The sequence below is a fragment of the Lepus europaeus genome, chromosome 7, assembly GCF_033115175.1.
Source record: "Lepus europaeus isolate LE1 chromosome 7, mLepTim1.pri, whole genome shotgun sequence".
Taxonomy (NCBI): domain Eukaryota; kingdom Metazoa; phylum Chordata; class Mammalia; order Lagomorpha; family Leporidae; genus Lepus; species Lepus europaeus.
In genome coordinates this window covers 37,764,406-37,787,115 of record NC_084833.1, presented here as the reverse complement: position 1 = coordinate 37,787,115, position 22,710 = coordinate 37,764,406, and the positions used below count along the sequence as shown (strand labels likewise).

The 22,710-nt window shown below is 42.0% G+C and overlaps 1 protein-coding gene across 2 annotated transcripts in view; it reads right to left on the bottom strand.

Annotated features, from left to right (window-relative positions):
• Nucleotides 1-15,683, bottom strand: part of BDNF (brain derived neurotrophic factor) — a 35,168-nt gene extending 19,485 nt beyond the window's left edge. Inside the window, exon 1 of one of the 2 annotated variants that reach the window (XM_062196377.1) lies at nucleotides 15,394-15,683. The gene's annotated coding sequence lies outside the window, so the exon portion shown is untranslated. Of the gene's footprint in view, nucleotides 1-14,250; nucleotides 14,477-15,393 lie in introns of those variants that run through there. The other variant, XM_062196376.1, reaches the window with a different exon arrangement.
• Nucleotides 15,684-22,710: the final 7,027 nt, after the last annotated feature.

Below are 22,710 nucleotides of genomic sequence, written 5' to 3'. Positions count from 1 at the left end.
ATGATGTGTACATCTCTTGAACTCAGTCCCAGGAAAAGCTGAGAAAAGAGCATTGAAAGCCTGGTGTGCAGTGTATTTTGGTGGAACAATTTTCTTTTCTGTTCTAGTAAACACTGCCATGCTTTAGCTCCAGCATTGCTAGTTAGGCGAATAATGAATGCATGCTCAACTTTCCATTACAGGAAATTCTGCAAGTGGCAACGTGGATCCATTCTGTGTGCACCATGAGAGTTGGTTGAAGCCCATGTCTGTGGTGAGGCATTGTTTCCATTGGAACTGATGCCTGCATCAGCTCTTGGAACTGTGCAGTGTTCCCACTGCAAACCTGGGACAAGGTGAAGGACAGAGACTTCACTTAAAAGTTTGCCTCTCATTTCTCATCTCATCTCATACTGTCATTGAGGCTATGGAGAAATACATTTTCATCTACTGATGATGAGAGTACAAACAGTTAAGATTCTTTGCAGGAAAATTAGGCAATAACTACCAAAATTATAAATGAATTTTCCTGCTGACCATGGAATTCTACTTAGAAAGTAAATGTACAAATGTACAAAATGCTATATATACAAGGTTATTAATTGGAACAAGGTATATAATAGTAAAAATAGTAGAAATAGCCCAATTTCAAGCTACAAGAAAGTATTTAAACTACAATAATATTTAAAATAGAATCCATGCAACTGTAAACAAGTTATTTCCCCATATACTAAAAAGGAAAGCTCTCTAGAATTTATTCTTAGTTGATAAAAACAAGGTAAAGGTACAGACATGGTATGCCATCTTTTTTTTTTTTTTTTAAAGAAGGGATGAATTTAATGCATAGCCACGTTTCTTTGTTTTGCCATCAAACACACTGTGGGAGATTCACAAGAAACATACCAGTGATGGCCTAGAGAAGGTGTGTGTTTGTGGGGGAAACTGGAGTGGGCAAGATCCAAGCAAGACAAGACTTCTCCATGAAAACTTCTTTTGAATAGTATTTTGACTTTGAATTATGTAAATGCATGGGCTATTAAAATTAACAATAACTAATTTTTAAAAATGTTTAACCTAGTGGCTTTGTTTGGGCACTAAACAATCTCCCACATTTCTCTGATGCAAAAGATACTCCAGAGATTTCTACCACTTCCTTTGTTTGTGTGTCCTGGGGGGTGACAAGGATGAATCTGGTGAGTGCCATCTCAATTTTAGGTACATACGGGGTTGTAGTAGACAGCCACTGAAGATCTGAGTGCTGGCCTTGCCTCTTCTGCATTCTGTTAAGCTGACTCTATGAAATAAGTGATACCTCACCATTCCAACAAATAGGACAGATTCATGTGTGAGCAAATTCAAGGACCTTGCTATCTTACCTCTGTGGATGATGAGGATAAGAAGACACCCTGCCTTAGTAAGTCACAGCCTTACTACAGGGTCATCAATACAGGGCAAGGACTTCAGAGACTGAGACTGAAAAGGCAACTCTATAAACAACTGTCGTGAAACACAACCCTCGCCTGAGGGGTGCCCATGGCCAAATGCAGGGCACTGCAATAGGAGGGAGGAAAGAAAACTTCCAAAAGACGAACCAAAACATAAATAGAAAACAAGAGCAGGCTGACAAAGGCAGACTTTAAAAGCAAGACGTGGTTAAATGACTCCATATGTGGTCAACTGCAATTGAATATACTGGAAATTCTGAAAAGTCTAATAGGGAAATTAGGGAGCCATATCTGGGAACAAAGTGCAAGGATACAGGCTTGAATTTGAAGATGACATCAATGTCAAACAAGTCACCGAAAAGGATGGGCCTTATTCTCTGTGATCAATATAGCTGATGCAGACAGGTACCTGTCACATGCAGGTGGGGCTCCAGTGGACCTCCAAAATCAAACACAAACTTCAAACACTTGTGAAAATGCTCCCTGGAGGACCTTTCACCCCACATTTTGAGACTGAATGAAAAACCACTCTTTCAACGTTCTCCACCCCCCCAAAACACCCCTCTTCTCTTCTCCATATGTTCAGTCATCTGGAAAGCAGATCTCCCATTAAACAGATGGTCAAAGCTGTGCCACAATATTAAACTAATCGCATGAATCTGAGGGCTGCTTTCCTCACCTTCCCAAAATGAAACATTCTGAGAGGCTGGAAATTACCACGAGGAAGTACACCAAAGGTGCCCTAACTCGGGACTGCTCTCCAGATGCCAGGCTAGGAAGGCAGGTATTAGGACCTGAGAAACAGCTAGAAAAAGAATGCCTGACAACTGTGATCGGGAAAATGCCCAGTGCCAGGTGCCTGGAGCAATGTACTCTGGGATTTCCTCATGTGAAGAGAATTCTGTTGTGGCAGATTGTTTATTCCATGAAGGGAAAAAAAAAATCCACAAAATTTTCCAATTTCTGTCTCTTCTCCATTCAGAGTTACAAAGGTCACCTGTCTATCTATGGTTATCTGTGAAAGCCTTTCTTTTGGAAGTCAACTCCTCAGGCTTAGGACTTAGGATGACTGTGATTCAGCCTTCTCCTAAAATTTACTTTTAAATATTTATTCCTTTTAATTAGACATTCTCTGAGCCCAGGCACTAGGGACATCCAAATGACTGGGGCAGAATCTGTCTTTGGGGACTTCACTGTTAGAAGCAGGGATGAGTAGTAGGTTAGACACATAAACTGACAGTAGAGTGTGGTACCGTTCACATTGTAATTAATTCACTTATACACAAAGGGCACTCCCAAAAGAGGAAAGAAAAAGGAGAGGAAGGTGGTAGAGGAGAAAAGGCTTTGGCCCAGAGTTTTGTTCAGTAGAGATTATATTTTTCAGGAAAAAAGAGATTATGTTAGCTGATCTGCCAACCCCTCAGTATGCACAACTCATAAAGCAAGATGAATAACCATGAAGAGATCAGTGTTTGCTGGTGCAGGCAGATTGGAAACCAAAAACTCATTTATAAGTACCTACCTAGAACCGATCTCCCATTCAGACTCCCTTCCTAGCTGATGAGGACAATGCTGAAGTCTTTCTTTTCGCTAAAGGATTTTCATGAGTCATTTTGCAAGTACCTACAGGGTCAGCCACTGTGTATGTGCCCAGAAGTGTTATGTCTTATGGGGACTAACAATTACAGGAAATGTAATTTTCTTCCAAAGGATTTACAACTTAAATGTAAAGTTAACACTAAAATCCTAAGAGGGGAAAAAAAGCAAACATTATAAGAGCTTTTCTGGGACAAGAATCATATCTCATATAACTTGGAAAATTTACCATTTATTCAACTTCCTACTATTATATTTTTAGGGCAATCATATCTTTTCCCCTTGGAATTTTGAACTGAGAACATAACAGAAACAAACTGTCATGTGGACATAAAAGTACAGGGCCAGTCTGATGCTAGCAAAGCTGTGTTAAAAACACAGTATAGCCTATTTCCTAGTGTCTGAAATTCAGGTTGTGGGACCCACAGAGTTAGAGCCAGAAAAATGGGAATTGAAGACAGGGATTATGGTACAGTCTGTGGGAAGTAGGCCCTGCATTTATTACTTAGTATATAATCACTAGAATGTCAACAGCCCATAGGTTTGGGTGTGGCAGTCCCATGAAACAAGGCAGCTCATTTACAGTGCAGTGGTCCATTGCTTTGATTGACAGGCTATACAGTCCAGAATATGACAGACTGAGTGTGCTTCAACAGTCATATTCTCTCTTCTCACACATAATGGGATAAAAGAGCAATATTCCTTGGATAGTGTTTCCTTGTAGGAAGCAAGACCCTTGTCGAAGCACAAGGATGGGGAAAAGAAGTTTCCTCCACATTTTTCTAGGCACAGAGCATGTCAGTAATTTGTCCAAGAGCATAGAGCTAGTAAGTGGTATACTTGGAATAAAATTTAATCAGCAGGCTGAGGAATGTAAGTACCAGGTCTGGGCGAGTTGATGTCATTTCTATTTAAGAAACATTTTTGAAGTCAACAGATGATCCTGAATAGGACATTCTAGAACATTTTTCTAGACAAGAACGTCATATCCACTGCTCCTAATATAGAACTCAGTACAGAAAATACACACAATAATGGTTTAATAGTTATACAGTTGCTTATACAAGTAACCACTAAGTTATGACATAGAGATCACAGATGATCCTGGGAGCTCAGATGGGCTAGTTTATTATGAGTGGTGTATAAGAGGAAGGAAAATGCCAGCAGCAAGTTGAAGAATGAGTAGGATTTGAATGGATAGAAGGAGAAGAAAGTCATAAATAAACACAAAGACTCCGAGAATTACAACGAAATAAGTTTTGGTCTTGTCAACTTTGCTACAAAGTGAAGTCGACCCAGGCATAAAGCGTACTGTTGAAGCTTTTTATTGTTTTGATAGCAATAAAAACTAAATTTAAACAATATTCTTTGAAAAAATGTCCTACATGAAGGGTCTCTGTGAATGAGACCCCGGTGGAAAGAAGGGGCCATCAAAGAAGGATGTACTTTTCTCTGGAGGGAGGAGAGAATTTCCACTTTGCTTATGGCCTTGTCCAAATACTGACAGAGACTGTGGACTCCAAAGGCTTTCATAGCCTAGGCAGCTCATGTCAAGAGCCTTGGGTGATCACTGATGTCAGACATAAGAGTGTTAATTGTTAAATTAACAACAGGAGTCACTGTGCACTTATTCCCCATGCAGGACCTCTGTCCTCAGTGAGTTATACTATGAGAATTAACTGTAAAACTTATTCTCAGTTTTTTTTTATATTGTGTGTGTGTTTGTGTGTGTGCATGTGCAAATTGTTGAAGTCTTTACTTAGTATAGAGTTGGTCTTCTGTGTATAAAGTTAATTAAAAATGAATCTTAATGGAGAATGGGACTGGGAATGGGAGAGGGAGGAGGAGGTGAGGTGGGAGTGAGGGTAGGAGGGCAGGTATGGTCGGAAGAATCACTGTATTCCTAAAGTTGTACTTAGGAAATTTGTACTCATTAAATAAAAAGGTTTCTTTGGAAAAAAGAGTATTCTTTGAGAGTTGGAAAATGCTATTGACAAAAAGGATGGCTCAATTCATGAAACATTTGCTATGCCAAGTTCTGTTCCAAACACTCTATATGTATTAACACATTTAATCCTTACTACTACCCTGTTAAGATGTTGAGGCACAGAGAAGTTAAATAACTTGCCCAAGGCCATGGACCTAGTAAGTGTTAAACCTGGGATAAAACTTTATCCTCAGGTTCAGAAGTACTGTCCTAGGTCTAACTGTCTGATTAGGAAGTTTCTATGAGTCAGAAGCAAATCTTCAGCAGGCCTCCATGTCAAAACCCTTGAATTTCTGATTGTTTACAAGGCTACAAATCCCTTCTAACCAGGGTCTAATCCAAGTATTTGGACAATCAAATAAACGATAAGTGTCTCTAAATCTCAGGGTATTCCATTTACTAGGCGTCTAGGTTAGCGATTCCCAAGCTTTCCTGCACATCTGAACCACTTATGAAAGTTCTTAAATACAGCAAGTGCCTGGGCATATCACAAACCTATGAATCTCAGCAACTAGGACCAATTCTCTATACTGCTTAGGAACTTCTCTACCTGTTGACTTTTGATTTAGAACAATAAACTTTCCAGTGGGGCTTTGCAGAGCAGAGTGCTAAGGAACCTCCTACAAGAGGCAAAACTGAGTTCAAGAAGGCACAGCCATGATGTTCTCCCTCCTGTAGCTCAACTTTGACCAGCACTGCTTACTGTTGTTGATGTATTGGGGCTCCATATAAAATTTTATTAGGAAAAAAATCTGGTCTGATCACATTTATTTATTATTTATATCTGTATTATTAATTTACAGGTTAGTAGACATGTTTCTGTTTCTCTGATTTTGTTTCAAAAATGAAGACAGGAGTGGTTGCTGGCCCTACTTATTTACTGCGTATTCTGACGGCCATGCCCAGGAGTGACAGCAAAGTCTAGGAATGCAGCATAATTTAGTTTCAGAAGGAAAGTGGGATCTATAACCACTTCTTGGTCTAGTGATTTTTGTTTTCTGAGTTTCACAAAAGAACTATGTCAAAGTTTGCTTCCTTGTTGTTAACCAAGAGGTTAAACATTTCTGAGTTGATGGTGCCAAATTGTGCTCTTGCTATATTGCATATTTACATAACACATAAACACCACATGGTTTCTTACTCATACCACATATTTGAGCAAAATCACCTCCTGACTTCACAGAGAAGTGGAAGAGAATTATTAGCTTCTCTGAGAAATCTACTTCTACCTGCACAGCCCAACATTTCAGAAGCTATGCTAACAGCTCCTAGTGACACTACTAGCTCACACTGAACTTAAATTATCCAAAACATCCAGGTTTCCTTTCTACAATCTGGTGATAAGTCATCACCCAAAAGCAAGCCACCAATTCCCTATCCTACCCATATAGATTTTTTTAACTTAACCATAGTATTTCACATTTCAGCAACTGAATTTCAACAGAATGTCGCTGGCTTTATGTTTCAGTATGACAAGCAGATCATCTGTGCCTTCAGACTCACTATCAGCCAACCCATCAGTGCTGGATGTACTTCCCAATGCTGCCTAAGAGAGAACACCTTGGTGAATTGGTCTAGGAATTGACCTGGGACTCTGCCAAGCATCTCCCTCCAGCAGCACGACTCCAGATTTAACCTTTAGACTCTACATGATTTAAAAGAAGAGTTGTCTGTGTTTAAACACCCATTCAAGAAATAAGTGAAAAGATAGAGAAATTTGTTTGAATTTGGGCATAGTTTCAGCTTTCAAAGGTACATAAAGACAGAACAAAAGCATCAGAAAATGCAGCTGCTGATGGCAGCAGCTCCAAAGCCAACACTGATAAGACTGAATTCCCTGTGGCAAAAATTATATTCAATGGACATCCTGCTGCTGCTTATGACACTTTTCTTTTTTTTTTTTAAAGTCATTTTCTTTTTTTGGAAAATAAAGTTTTCTGCATTTCACTGCTTTTGTACATGGCACAAAGTACAGACAATATAAAGATTTTTTAAAAAAGTTACCATGCTGGGGCCAGGGCTGTGGCATAGTAGGTAAAGCCACTGCCTGCATTGCTGGCATCCCACATGGATGCTGGTTCGAGTCCTGGCTGCTCCACTTTTGATCCAGCTCTCTGCAATGGCCTGGGAAAGTAGTAGAAGATGGCCCAAGTCTTTGGGCCTCTGCACTTGTGTGAGAAACTTGGAAGAAGCTCCAAGCTCCTGGCTTTGGATCAGCTTAGCTCCACCGTTGTGGATGCCATTTAGGGAGTGAACCAGAGGATGGAAGACCATTCTCTCTCTTTCTCTCTGCCTCTCTGTAACTCTTTCAAATAAATAAATAACTTTTTTTAAAAAAAGTTACCATGCTATTTTTTCCTTCTGCTTACCAGAATTGGGAACAAATTTGAGATACACAAAACTATAAGAGGGGGCCTTCAAAAATTCATGGAAAATGTGTATTATGAAAAAAAAAACTATGCATAGATTTCATTTTTTTTGCATCAAAAGAAACATTTTTATTCCATATTTCCAGGAAGTTTTTGAGGTGATTTCTTATTCCATTTCCAGAAGCTTAATAACTGACATCTCCTCTGGTATCCAAAAATGTGAAGACATTTAAAAGAAAATCTACCAGCAAGTTTATAGTTGCTTTCAAAATTGACTTTAACATTTCAAATGTTGCAAATAGAATTTCTTGAGTGAATCAGATTAAAAATAAGAAATTTTAGAACTCATCTAACTGACTTTCATGATGGGTACTGGAAAAAACAAGCATTATCAAACTTATTTTCTCTAATTTCTGCCAGCAATTTTCTACAGTTATAAAATTTCTGCATTGTCTACATCATTGGTCAGAATCTAAAGCAACTGTTAGTCAATCTATTTGTTCATCCAACAGCATTTATCTAAGTGTCTTCTCTGCCACCAACACTGTTCTGGATGCTGTTGTGAGTGCATGCGTAAATGAACTAAACACAGACTTTGTCATCCAAGAATTTTAAGCAATTTCTAGCTGTTGGTTCCTGGTTCCATCATTATTATTGTTATTATTACTGGCTCCAATGTACATCTTTATATATTCTTTTTTCTGAGCCTTATATTTTTAATAAAAAGCTTTTACTTAATAAATATAAATTTCAAAAGTACAACTTTTGAACTACAGCAGTCCTTCCCCCCATACCCACCCTCCCATTCCCAGACTATCCCATCTCCTACTCCCTTTCCCATCTGATTCTTCATTAAGATTCATTTTTAATTGTCTTGGCTTTCCATGTCTGAAACACTCTCATGGGCTTTTTAGCCATATCCAAATGCCTTAGGGGCTGATTCTGAGGCCAGAGTGCTGTTTAGGGCATTTGTCATTCTATGAGTCTGCTGTGTGGCCTGCTTCCCATGTCGGATCATTCTCTCCTTTTTAATTCTATCAATTATTATTAGCAGACACTTATTTATGTGATATCTTTGACACTTAATCCTATCTTTATGATCAATTATGAACTTAAACTGATCAGTTTAACTAGTAAGATGGCATTGGTACCTACCTGCCAACTTAATGAGATTTGGAGTCCTATGGCAAGTTTTTAGCTTTATCTTTGGGGTAAGTCCAAGGGAACATGTGCCAAACTGTACATCTCCTCCCTCTTATTTCCACTCTTATTTTAACAGAGATCAATTTTCAATTGGATTTAAACACCTAAGAATAATTCTGTTTTAAGTAAAGAATTCAACCAATGGTATTAAGCAGAACAAGAAAATACTAAAAAGAATAAAATAGTAAGCTGTTCCTCGACAGTGAGGACAAGGGCTGATCAAGTCATTGCTTCTCACAGTGTCAGTTTCACTTCTACAGGTTTCCTTTTAGGTGCTCAGTTTATCTATTCTAAGTTGAGGCAATCCTTTTCATTTGCTTCCCCTTCTCTGGTTTTCCTTTTTTTTTTTTTTTTTTTTGGTGTTTAAATCCTACTACATATATGATCCTATATGTTATTCTTAAATCTTCCAAAATCATTTAACTTAGAGTAAAGATCAAAGGCATTTTTAAAGATTTCTCCACTCAATTTATTTGGTGTTATTATATCTCAAAAATTTAGTGACTTGCCTGTGGCTAGTGAATAAAATCAGAAGCTTTGTACCCACTGCTTCAGTGCATATCCCTGAAAATAACAAAGGTTAAAAGGGAGACTAGTCCTTGATCCCTGGCAGGCTACCCTACACTTGGCAAAAAGAACTTCATGCACGTACTGATTTGTGGATCTGCCTGGTTTAAAATTTCACCTACAATCCCAAGTGCACCCTCCCCTGCCCTATTTTCCCATGCCCTCTGCATCCACACTCCCCCAATCTGCATAGAGCCACAATTCTATTAAATGCAGCCTTGGAAATGTGGTTCATATGGAAATAAGCCATGTGTCTGCTAAGGCTGATGATTTTGTTCTCTAGGTGGCACTATTACTTCAGTTTTTGATGAGTTGCTTAAATTAACTTGAAACTGTTTATTTTCTTTGAATTTCTATCACATAAATCTTAATTTCATACATACCAGTTGTAATTAAATGACGGATTGCTTCTAGGTTTTATTTTAATAAGCCAGTTTGACATTCGGTGATATTTTTATCATGCAATTTTACATTTCTTTGCTACATTGTCTTAGCATTAACAAATTTTCCTTTGCCTGCCTTCCCCCTCCTAGACTGCAGAGGCATGTCAAAAACACAGAAGGCCGTCATAAAGTTTCAGTCAGACCAAAGGCACAAAGATGAAAGAACATTTAAAAGCTACTAAGTTCTGCAAGCTTTCAAAATCAGGACATTACTACCATGACAACCAATGAAAAGTTCTTTCAAGTGAACCTTTGGGGAAAACTACATAACATTTGTTACTCTCTGGGCTCTTTCGAAATAAACTTTTACTTTATTATGGCTGTCACTGGAGCTTGTAAATTTATGTTGCTTCCCCCCAGTCACTCTCCCATTCCATACCCGGCCCCCTAACTCATCTCATGCACCATCTTCAAACATCAGACAATCTATCAACAAAACTTCTTAGCATCCAATATATTTGCTCAGATTTGTTTCACCAAGAGCCTACATGTCCCAGAGGGACATGAATTTGAATATTTACACACGAGTGAAAGTTTCCATAGTTATCTGAGAAGATACTCATGTTCATTTTCAGTTCCTCTCCCCGAAAAGTTGTCCAATGTCAATACATTAGTGAGTCCCATTGTTTTGCAATGTCATCAATAAATGATTCCATATATTCAATAATTTGAGTTCATGACTTTTTTCTAAGTCTTTAGTGTAAGGACTGTGGAAATCTGGTGATGCACTTCAGTATAAAATGCTTAGGATAAATAATTCTCTGCCTACAGTGGAAGTTTAAGGGGACTTTAAGAACTCACAAGCCTAAACTTCAAAGTACCAAAGCCTCCCCATGTTTCCTGGGGTTAAGTCCCACATGCAAATGCCATACGGATTTCATTTGCCAACATCATTTATTGCTTAACATTACTCTATGCTACACAGAATAAAGGGAGGCAGAGTGTAACCAGTAAGTTTGCTCATTCACTTTTGAAGCCCATCTGTGCATGTTATTCATCCTAATAAAGAAAATTTATCCCAACTCAACCTAATGCAATTCTCCTTCAAATGAGTTCTTCCTCCATTGAACAACTGCCAGCATTTTAAACCTAGAATTCCACAGAAATCTCTCCTCGATTCCTTTTTAAAATGCAATTCACAGCTTGAGATCACAGAGCCTGCCAGTGGCTGAATGGTTGCACTAGATGGCTGAGAGTCCTTCAATTAAGCAGCAATTTTGCAATTAGTGGAAATGGCGTGCTCCATAACAATTGTTTGAAAACAAGTTGAGACAAGTGAGCAATTATCCTATTAAAGGGATATAGTCACTTGCAATGGGCTAGGCGAGCCCCCTCACACAGAAATCTTCCACACAGGGAGACACAAGCGTTATGTTTTAACCATTAAAATGAAATCAGCATTACAGACATCTGAAATGGAAGTGCCCTTCATCTTACAAGATTCAGAGTTCAGCTATTCTCCATTCTCCAGGCTCTCTGCCTTCATTCAGGAAGTCTGAAACTATTGTCCCTACTCTGCAACTAACTTCCTCAATCTAAATCTCAAAATGCTAAAGAACTATCTGTATATGAACTTTCTATTGTGCACACCTTCAATTTTCTTGATGCTTGGAAGATTGAGATCCAAGGCTGCTGGCTGCATTATGTTTCAAAGGTCACTACCTGGACACAGGTGTGCATGCATGTGTATGAGTGTGTGTGACACAGGGACAGATTTACAGGTTTTAAGAGGCCAGTGTAAAACAACATAAACAAACTCTTTGCTATACTATCAAGTAGGCATGCTCAGCTTGCTAGCTCTGTGTGTTGAGTTACACATCAGAGCTATTTATATTTGAAATAAATGGGATTATCAATCATCTACATTCCCACTATTGAAAAGCTGAGTCTCTTACAGGCTGCAGGAAGAAGGAATAGCTTACAATCTGATGATGGACCTTGTAAACAGGAAACACAAGGACTTCCAGTCTTGATTGTAGAAATTTGCATTTACATTTACAGGATTTCTCCCCACCTGGTGAGTCAAAATGAACCCGCAATACTCCAGCACCACTCCTCCCTCCTATGGCCATTATGAGATTTAAGCGATTAACCCACGAAGCATGAATCATTTGAGTTGATTACTGCATTCTAGGCAGATGACCACTTTCTTGGGCCCTTTTGTTTGCAAGTAAAAGTTACACAGGATGAGATATCCTAAGACAGATTTCTTAAATGCTTGAACTTCTGGATGCACAAATGTTGACATATTATACTCTTAAATGACCTTCATAACACCTTAAAATAAAGAATATTTCTAATTATTAACTCAGCTCTGCACAGGCTATGAAAGGCTTCAAAAGTATGAGAAAAACTACTATTACTATGCTTTTTTTTTTTTAAAAAAAGTGATATCTAAGAATGTCTGAAATGTAATGTTTCAAGACGTGTGTAGGTCTTATTTATCTGTAACTCATTTCTTTCTGCTTATCTCATTTATAAATAGTGTTCTGTAATAACAAAATAGTCCTACATGCATTGTGCTCTTCCAGTCATAATACTTTCTACTGGACTATATTTATGAACATTTGTCACATTTTACAAAATAAAGAAAAGAAAGACAACAACTTTATTCCCCTGGAATTCCAGTCAGGGTAGCCAACGTGTTTTAAATTCCAGTAAAGGTTATGGTTACATTTCAGTAAGTGTCTCTTTCCTTTCTCCTACCTCCGCTCTAGCTCAGAGGTAAACTCAGAAAAGAAAAGCTGTCTTAAGGAAGGCATCTGCAGAATCAGGACGCTGGACTCTGGTTGTTTCAGATGGGGTGTTGTTCCCAGGGTGAAAGCTTTGTAATTTTTACATGGTCTGTTTTCTATTACGTGAAACAGTTCGAAGTGCTACATGTCATAATCTTAGAAACCCCAGGCTAAAAATGATAATGGTGCACGATGTACACACTGAAGGCTCCCATGTTGGGGTGAATTAAACTCATTTATATCCTCATTAAATAAAGACGTAAAGAAACATTGCCAAATTGTAAGACCAAACGACTCTTGATAACAACAGCACATCAAAATATTTTTGGACAAAATAAAAGCAGAAGGGGTTACTCTCTAAGAAGCTGAACCAGTCTGAGAGGTCCCCTTTAACAGCACACCGTTTATGTGCAGTTAAAAATCTAAGTTCGCAACCATATACTGCTTAAGTATACCAGGAGGGTTAATAAACACGCAGAAATATGATTTCCTTTGCTTCAAGCCAAGAACATTCCTGCATTCTTGTCGGAAAGGGTCTACTGGTTGCTGCTGGCATTGAGGAGTACGTGCAAGATACCTGTAAGTCCCGGAAATAAGGTCCAGGACCACCTAACCCATCACCAACCGTGGCTCATCAAGACTCCCTGAGCGGGAGGAAAACTTTCCGCACCGCAACCGAAGGAGCGGAGCGCGACGAATCTAAACCTAAGACGCGGAGCCGCCCGCCCCACCCGGCCGCAGGCGGCCACGTCATTCAACAAGTCCCGCCTACCAGCTCCCTAAGGGATCCCACAAAACCATCACTAACGTCCCCACCCCCCAGCCCTGCGCCCCCAGCGGCTGCGCTTGGCAGTACGGCCGGCAGAGGGCGCCCTCTACCTTCCCTAGAGCCGCTCTCCCGGTCCCCTCCTCCACCTCCTCCTCCCGCTCCTCACGCTCCGCGGCCTCCCCCCACCCCACCCCGCGGTCCCTCGTGCCCGCTCCACCCCCAACGCACAAACACTGCATCCTCTGGCTAAGACTTCAGTTCACCCCCCGCGCTCCGTGGCTCTTTCTCCTGAGGGTGCCCTGAAGTCTCCCATTTCCTCTTCTCGCGATCCATCCGGTACAAAAGCCCCCAACCCTCCCCTGTTTCTTCCCAGGCGCAGCTCACTCACTCGCCCATCCCTCTTCCCGGCTCTGCATCCCCAGAGAGCAACCCGAGTCAGGACCACCCCCTCGCCCCCCCCCCCACCCCCGCCACACACCCTGGGAGTCAAAACTTTGACGTCCCTGGAGGGTGCCCCTAGGGCGGGCCACCGAGAGAGGAGAGGTCTGGGTACCGCTTCTCCCGGAGTCTCGCAGACCCTTTCAGTTCCGAGGGCAACAGTGATCCAAGTTGTTCGCGCTCCCCTGGCCTGGGACCTGTGCGTCCTCCGTGCTCTCCGCTCCTGGGGAGCAGCTGTCCGGGCGCACACTGGCCAGAGCCCGGGGGAAGGGGTGCGCGCTGAGGGCGCAAGCCCCGCCGTCGGCGCGGGGACACCCAGCCCGAGGGGAAAATCGTACCCCAGTCCGACACACCCTACGCTCGGCCCCGGCCCCAGCCGCGGCAGCCGGCGCCGCGGACCTCGCTCGCTCCCCAGCGCGGCTCGGGGTCCGGCTCCGGGATCCCCGGGACGCAGCCCCGCGCGTCCTCCTTGGCCTCTTTTCCCACGCTTCGGCGCTGCTCGGGGTCCTCCTCTCTGGGGCTGCCGGCCGCCCACCCGGCTCGCGGGATAGGAGAAAGCTCCCCCAAGAGCCACTCCACATCCTGCCTTCCCCGCGAAAGGGGAGGAGAGACGGAGTTCTGGCCTCGTCCCACAACTTCGGGGAACCCCCTCACCCGGCCAACTTTCCCCGCGGGCGGCCAGTTCCCGCGCCGAGCCCCCACGCCCGGCGCTCGCCTACCTCAGGGTCCACACAAAGCTCTCGGGTCCCCGGCGGCGGAGTCACATCGTTGTCCCGCTCCGGGCCCCTGCGCGCAGCCCCAGTCCCCGTCGCGGCGCGACTCCCCGCCGGCCCCACAGCAGCAGCGGCAGCTGCAGTTCAAGGGTCTCATCCACGCTTCCCCAGCAGCGGGAGGTAGGGGCGCGCGGGGCCGGCTCCTCGGCGCGGCCCAGGAGCCCGAAGCGCGACCGGGTGCGCGGGACTGCGGGCGGGCACGCCCGGGTGCGGCGGCGGCGACGACGGCGGGGACCTGGAGCTCCAGCCTGCACCCTGCGCTCGGGTCAGACATTATTTAGCTCTTCGGTTGCGCTTCGATTGGTCAGACGGCGCCGCCCCCCCCGCCCCCCTGCCCAGGCTCGCCCGCGCTACCGATACCAGTTCGGGGCGGCCGCTTAAAGGGAACGCCGCGCCTTTTCCTCCGCCCGGCTCAGCCCAGGGATCCCCGGGGGACGCGCCGAGGGCTCCCCCCGGGGCGTGCGCTCCGCCGGTCCTGACCTCTCGCTCCCCTGGGCCCCCGCTATGTGGCCCTGCTAGCGCCACGTCCGCTCAGGGTGGCTCGGCTGGACGCCGGCGGTGTGGAAAGGGTGGGCGAGCCCCACTCGTGGGGAACCCCGCGTTCCGCGCCCTCTGTGGAAAGCCGGGCAGTACGTGCCATGGCGGGAGGGAGAGCCAGAGCAGAGCGGACGCCCGGAGGTCTTGCTCCCTCCGCTTGCAACTCTCCGCTTCTTCCCCCATCCCAGCACCCAAGTTCCGCGGGAGAGGGCGTGCGTTTCCCGGGCCACAGACACACCTTCCCGCACCTTCCCGCACCGCGGACACGAGCGCACACAATGAGGTCCTACGGAGCGCGGGGGGCTATCGGTTTACCGCGCTCCCTTAAACACACCTGCTTAACCAGAGTTCGCGCACTGACCTCTCTCCCGAGTTTGCCTAATAGGAATTCAATCAAGATAATAACGGCATTTTTAATTAATGAGCGCCCCCAGATAACATTACAGCAAGTTGCGGGGAGCCGAGGTAATGACGGACCTCGCTCCAGCCACACGCCTTCCAGCAGACCCAACAGGGGAAAACGGAAAACGAAAGGAAAGGAGAGAAACCCACCTTTTCAGTCACTACTCGTCAAAGTCAACATCAAGGCAGCTGCTCTGGGAACACTTCAGCCCCCAAACTCTCAGACTCTGGTTATTCCTTTCTCACCTGCCCTTCGGTTAAAAAGAAGGGGGTGTGTGTGTGTGGCGGGGCAGTGTTGGATGGAGGGGGCGAGTCTTTGCTGCCCGGTGGTAGTCTTTCTGTTCTGCAGCAAAGAAGTTAAATTATTGATAGTGGAAATTGCATGGCGGAGGTACGGCTTGCACCCCTTGAGCGAGGAGCTCCATTTGATCTCGCCGGAGGCTGGGAGGTTTCATGCTAGCTCGCCGGGGGAGGGGGGGGGGGGGAGGGGGAGCGGCGGTGCGAGCAGCCCTCTCAGCGGTGAATGAGAAAGTGGGTGGGAGTCCACGAGAGGGCTCCACGGGGCCTTGACGTGCGCTGTCATATGATACCTCCGCTGCCTCGAAATAGACACTCCAGTGCACGAATTACCAGAATCAAAATGCAGCGCATTCGAAATGATACATCTTTTATTAGAAGAGTTCCGTTCCAGGGCATTGCATGCTTCTTGCAGATGTTTTCATCTCCAGACGGAGCAAATCTACACCCATCAGCCACCCCTGTGAACACGGAACCCGACGGCAAATACAAATTAAAAGCCTTCTGCTTCACCCAGAGTGGGCGGTCGGGGGTCTCTGGGAGTTGGCTCGTTAAGCTCCTTCCCCACCTCGCCCCACCTCCTAGCCCCTAGCCCCCGCCCTGGCAGAAGACGCATCTTCCGGGTTCTCATTTGCCAGTGGTCGAGACCCTTCCACAGAGCAGATGTGACTAGGGGGCCAGAGGACAATTTTCAATTAGTCGCTTGAGGAACTCAACCATCTATCTGGGTTCCGGCTTTGAGGGTAAAATGTTTTCTCATTTTTTCAACCGACTCACAGGTATCAGGACAGACCTTAAAACTTCAAAAAGAACGAGACAGCGGTTGTTAACGTGGAATCTCTCCACCTTCTCGGAGCATAAAAATCACCTAGGAGAGTGATAAAATGAAGGTGCCTCCCCCTCCTGAAATTGTGCTTTAGTAGGGATGAGGCGGGATCCAGGATTTCGCATTTTAATAAGCACCTCAAACAGTTCAGATGTAGACAACCTGAAGTCACTCTTTAGGATACACTCTTTCTTAAATTAAGGGTGCAGAAATGAGCATCAGAGGAATCTCTCCGGTCCCTCCCTAAGTTTTTGTAAGCGCTTTTTTTGTGTACGTGCATTTTTCTGTAATCTCAAAAGTCTGACCTAATTATTGCTAAAACTCATTGCTGTAAGAATTTCCTTAAACACTCCAACATTAATTTTGCTAAAGGGAAAGATTTATAAACAGTTTCCCTTCCTGGACCCTCTGTGGTTATCAAGAATTTGCTGTTGAACTGAATATACAGTATTATTACATGGTTAGTTCAATTCACTTAGTGGTTTACAGTTAGCAAAATGAGCTTACTAATCTTAGCTATTTTAGAGCTTCTAAAGACTAGTGACAGGAGTTATTATTCTATTTTATAAATGAATGACCTGAGGCTCAGTGCCAGGAAATAATTTAGACCAAGTTCACAGTGAAGCACCAGAGACAAGATTTCAGTAAACGTAAGTGTGCCTGCTAGAAATTGCCCTGCTTGCATCCCTTTCTCCTCAATAAAGGAAGCTCTCTGTTCCTGGGGAAGTGTTATCAGAATGTGTGATCATTCAGAGTGCCTTTGCAAATTGTTGGACTAGTCAAATTATTCAAATATATGCATTTTCTTAGAGTGTCACACATTTAGCTTTGCACCTCTGTCAACTTGACAGAGCACATGACCAATACAAACTACCCTACTGCACAGATGGTGCAGTTTATTGTGGCACATTTAAACTGTGTGAGATATGCAGGCTAACTAGAAAGTAATAAAGGATGGAGGACATGGAGCTGGCCTTGGTCACCTTGGGGATACTCTGTGTTGGTTCCCAAGGGTGTAGGCTGAAAGTAGACACAATTTCTTTTAATATCCTAATACAATGTAGCAGACTATTACAAATATTTTTTTTAAAAAATACACTATAAAGAGTTGGAGGAACCCTCACTCACACTTTACATAACTTTATGTCAGCATCAAACTAATGCTTATTTTCTAACTTTAAATTTGCCTGAAAATTAGGTATAACCCCCAGAGTTTTAAGTGATTTACTTCCTTCCTGAAAAGTATCTGGTAAGTGAATGTCAGTCAAGAACCTTAGCATTCTCAGTGCTGCTCAGGTAGAAGTTGTGGCAAATCTTTTACTTTCTAAATTGACACTGCTACGTCACCATTTCTGCTGAAGAAAAAAGTGTTCTTTCTGAGAGCCTGATTGGATAGATCTGTGGCCAATCTTATTCCTACCCTCCCTTGATATTATATACATAAATGTTTGTATCTTCTCTTTCCAGTGTGTGGTGCAGTTTTACTGAGGAAGAGACAAGAGGAGCCAGAAACAAGCAGGAACATTTAGAAATAAAAGATTAAATGCCAATTCAGATTAGTCTTATGAACAGGTCCTCTTAACATACCTGAGCATTTCCAAATTTTCTGATCTGTGATTATAGAATTATCTACATGCCGAGATCTCAGACTCTATAGGCTTAGCCATTTCCCTTAAAAGCTTATTTTATATTCAAGTGCAATGAAGTCAAAATGACCTAAAGCTGTACCAGTGCCTTGAATGGACTTCTGAATATTTTTAAAATTTGTTTAAAACAGATAGTATATTGAAATAGTTTTGAATTAAAGATCACACTTTTCATGGAATTTCTTCCCATTGTGATCAGTGGTGATGCCGAGAATATAAAACATGCATTTCTGGTTCTTCTTAAAGATTGGTCTCTGACATGATTAGTGTGTTAGGAGCAGATTACAGATTTATGATACAAGCATTTTTTCTATCACCAAATAGAGGAAAGGTGTCACAGCTTGATAAGAAAATGCTATCTATTTCTCTTGTGTGGCACTTAAATGTTAATTTTAAATTAGTCAAAATATATTTCTTTCTGGTTTTGGTTCAATACTATCCTAATGCAATGTTCCAGGAGGACAAAGGCCAGCAAGAAATGTGAGTTCCCATCTATTCTTGTCAGGAAATATGAACTAATCCTCATTACCCAAGTGGAACAGAGGCACCAGGCTCAGAGTTGACATTGACACATTTTTTTCTATTAATAATTTTAATTGGCTGAAGTCAATTCCATCACTCTAAGTATTTTATGTTTAATTATGTTTTTTTCAAGTTTCCTAGTTACTCCTGCCTTCAGTGTTTCTTGAAAAAAAAAAGGGGGGGGGGGAGGGATTGTCTAGGATCAGATGAATTGACCTCAAACACAGCTGAAAACAGGAGTATGTAATTAGCATGGGGAAAATAATAAGTCAACAGAAAGCGCCCCTGATGAGGAAGGTGTTTTCAAATTCATGCTTGATGAATTCCAAGGCCCAATCCAATGCAGAGCTATGTCACTCTCAATCCTTGAAATTATTGAGTAAGGGGGTCGGCATCATGGCTCGTTTGGTTAATCCTCCGCCTGTGGCACCAGCATCCCATATGGGCGCCGGGTTCTAGTCCCGGTTGCTCCTCTTCCAGTCCAGCTCTCTGCTGTGGCCTGGGAGGGCAGTGGAGGATGGCCCAAGTGCTTGGGCCCCTGCACCCGCATGGGAGACCAGGAGGAAGCACCTGGCTCCTGGCCGTAGCGCCATTTGGAGGGTGATCCAACGGAAGGAAGACCTTTCTCTCTGTCTTTCTCTCACTGTCTAACTCTGTCTGTCAAAAAAAGAAAGAAAAGAAAAAAGGAAATTATTGAGTTAGGCCTATCCTAAGGAAAACTTTAATGAAGAAATGATTTCCCTATTCATTACATGGAATTTCTAAGTAAGATTTTTATGAACCATCAAAATAGCTCCATGCTATACTCAAATGTGTCCAAATTAGTCACCACCTGTTATAGGAATTATGTACCCAGCCATGGCCATTAGTTGGTAACAGCAAAGACCCATAGAAGAAAATTTTTAAAGGGCCCAGATTAGAAGAGTAGAACAAGAAGGTAAAACACTGAACCCATCTGGGAATATTTAGTTGGATCAAGAACACAGCACAAAAATCATTATGAATTTGCTTAGACTAACCCCCAGACATATGAGAACCATCAACTTATAACCCTCCGTGATACCTGGTTTTCCCTTAGAATGTTTAAAAATCAATAGTGAAGAATAAATTGGTTGATTCATTATATTATTTCCTTAAGCATGGTCTAAGGGAATGAGAGTTTGTGGACTTGGGATATAAGTTAAAACTTAAAATGATTAAAACAGACTGTGATATTTGTTGTGATGGGAGAAGAGCCATGAGAAAAATTAACAATATTAAAATTAAAGGATTTCAGGAGATTGAATCAGATAAGGAACAAATTATCTTATTTTTGAGATCCACCTATTTAAGCTGTGTGATGATTGAAGTGAGAGAACTGCTAAACTTAATAGTCTTAAAGAAGAAAATGGAGGGAAAAAAGTGCACAAAATGATGACAAAAATAATTACCCAACTTCACAAAGTTATATTAAATATGCTAAGAATTTAGCCACATTTTATATGATTCTGATATGTGTCTGTCTGTAATAATCTTTTTTGACAAAAGCACTGGGTAAGATCTTCAACTGGGTCTGTTGTCCTGGTCCCCCAAATGACCAGACATGGTGGGAATCAAATCCTCAACAGCACATGTGGATGGCTTAGATTAGGCTTTAGGTCTGTCTAGCATACAGAATCATCTGGAAACTTTCTCAATTTCAGCTTCTGTTCATCCAGTGGGCCACTTGTGAATTTATCAAGGGTAGAAAAATACATTTTGTTTTGCCTTGCCAGAGATTTGCCTTGCCAGAGATGACAATCATCATGCTTCTAGTGGCCGAGGGGTAGCGTAGCAGTGTTGACAAGAAACTTGTTTCCAAAGCTGGAGGAGTACTAAGGGTTTGGGAGAGAGGGGTTGTGGTCCCCACATTGATCACTGTCCCAATCATTCATGGTTATTAGTTTCAAAGAAAGGTCGGCAAAGGACCAAGGGTAGAGAAAGTAGTAAGGAGGAAATGAGATAAAGAATTTTTGTTTGAGACAAATAAATTTTCTAAAGGTGATTATTTAGAATTATGAAAAGGTAGGCTCAGAAGTGATCTTAAAAGATTATATCATCTTCCTCACCACTTTTGGGCCTAACATTGAGATCAGGCCTATCATCCTTATTCTGAGAATCTTTCTAGAATCCAGCAATGCTAGTGCTTGGAGGTTCTCACTTGTAATATATTTTTGTTCTTGTTGCAATTTATATCTTATTTAATTTCATCCAACCTTAGTGAGGATGGAGAACAGCTGGTTACTAACCTCCTTGTGTTAAGTTTCCACTTAGACTTTTCTCATAGCAAGAGATGAGATCTCACAACCTACTCCATAAACTCCAACTTCCAATCTATTAATCACTTCTCTTGGTCTACCTTGGACCTCCTCCAAGGTCCCCATATTCTTTGGAAACCATGGAGCCCTAAACTAGACATATGTGTGAAATTATCCAGGGCTCAGGAAACATGGGAGTCATGAATTATCTGAGCACAGCTGTTGAGAAAAAGCTCAGGGAAGATTCAATTAGATTGACAAATCCTCCCCTTGCAACTTGGAGACAGAAGTGGATGATTAATAAAAAGATGAGCTTTCATATCAAAGCTGTATCTTACATCTTCAGCTTTTAGAGGAAGTATATTTTCAAAAAAAAAACCCACCAGATCTTGACTGGTATATTTAATTTTTATTCCACTCCACTCCCAACAAAATTGGTTAAGACCAAGTGATTTTTCTGTACTTCACCTAATATCCCAAATTGTGGACTTACAGTGCTTGTATACTCACACATATTTATGTTTTGACATAATTTTTCCAGGAGGGGAAGCTTAATAAATACTACAGCACTTTTGACTCTTTCACTTTGTCCTAAATTGGACCATTTCTTTTTCTTTTTTTTTTGTACACAAACTTAATTAGAATAACGTGGGTAAAATTAAGTTGAATTCCACAAAAGAATCATACTAACCTACATAATACCAAAAATTAAGTTTTTAGCAGAATATTTCACCCATCAGGTATATCTTCATTATTATCACACAACCCAATGTAGCCAAATATTTTGGGCCTTCTAATTATAGCCCAGCTGAAGATCACCAGGTATTTCATTCCTACTAATCATGGTTGTCAGTTGAGGACATATACAATGGTGACTGTAAAGTCAATTCAGTTGTCCACAAAAGAAATTAGGCCAGATATGGAATGAAGGCAGCAGTCTAAAAGGAAACTGGAAAGAGGGATTACTTCTTCATAATGGCACTTTGAGATATTGCCAAGGGACTCTGCCACCAAATGGTGACAATTACAAGTGTTTGCTTTAAGTAAGCATTCTTAAATCTTAGTCTCCAAAGAAGGGTACCAAGTCTAGTTGGATCTGAGAAGAGGTGATGCTGATGGAGCTAGATAGGACAGATACAGTGTTTCCTTAACACGGAAAACAGAGGAATGGAATAGAGAAAGAATAGGAAGTAAAATCATAAACTTAAATTCCAAGACCCCTTAATTTAATTTTCTCTTTTTTGCAGTCACTGCTATATATACACTTTGGTAAACTCCTTAGTGTGTGTGTGTGTGTGTGTGTAGTATATGGCTGTATATCCAGTTTGGGAAGTCAGATGCTGATGCTATGATACAAATTAAATATAACTCTGAGACACAAACTCAGATATCTGTCAGTTTTCCTCAAATTACCCTCCATGCTGAATTATAACAATAAAGACCAAATATTTAATTTATTTACCAAGTTTCATGCTTCTCCAAAATGCAAGACAATCATTATCATTGAAGATCTTTTATTTCATAAGCATGTTTTCCTGAAGGCCTTGGGATAAATGAGTCAAACATATTACCATATATTGGCCTCTTTAATAATAAAAAAGAAGTTCCCAGTGTAAGCTACAGAAGTGAGCTTTACATTGCTTGTTACTTTATGTTGATTCTGAAAGACTTCAGTTATCATGGTCACATGAATAACATATCCATAGAGCACTGCAGCCAGATTGTGAAGGTAGATTATGTTAGAACTACTTTCCAAGACAAATTTTCTTTGCCTTTCATTTTGTATGCATACAAAAAAATAATTAATCTGGGAAAAAATAGGTTCAATTCTAGAAAAGAGAATCATGCTAATCTATATGATGTCAATTTGTCCCCAAAATATGTAGAAGTTTGACATAGT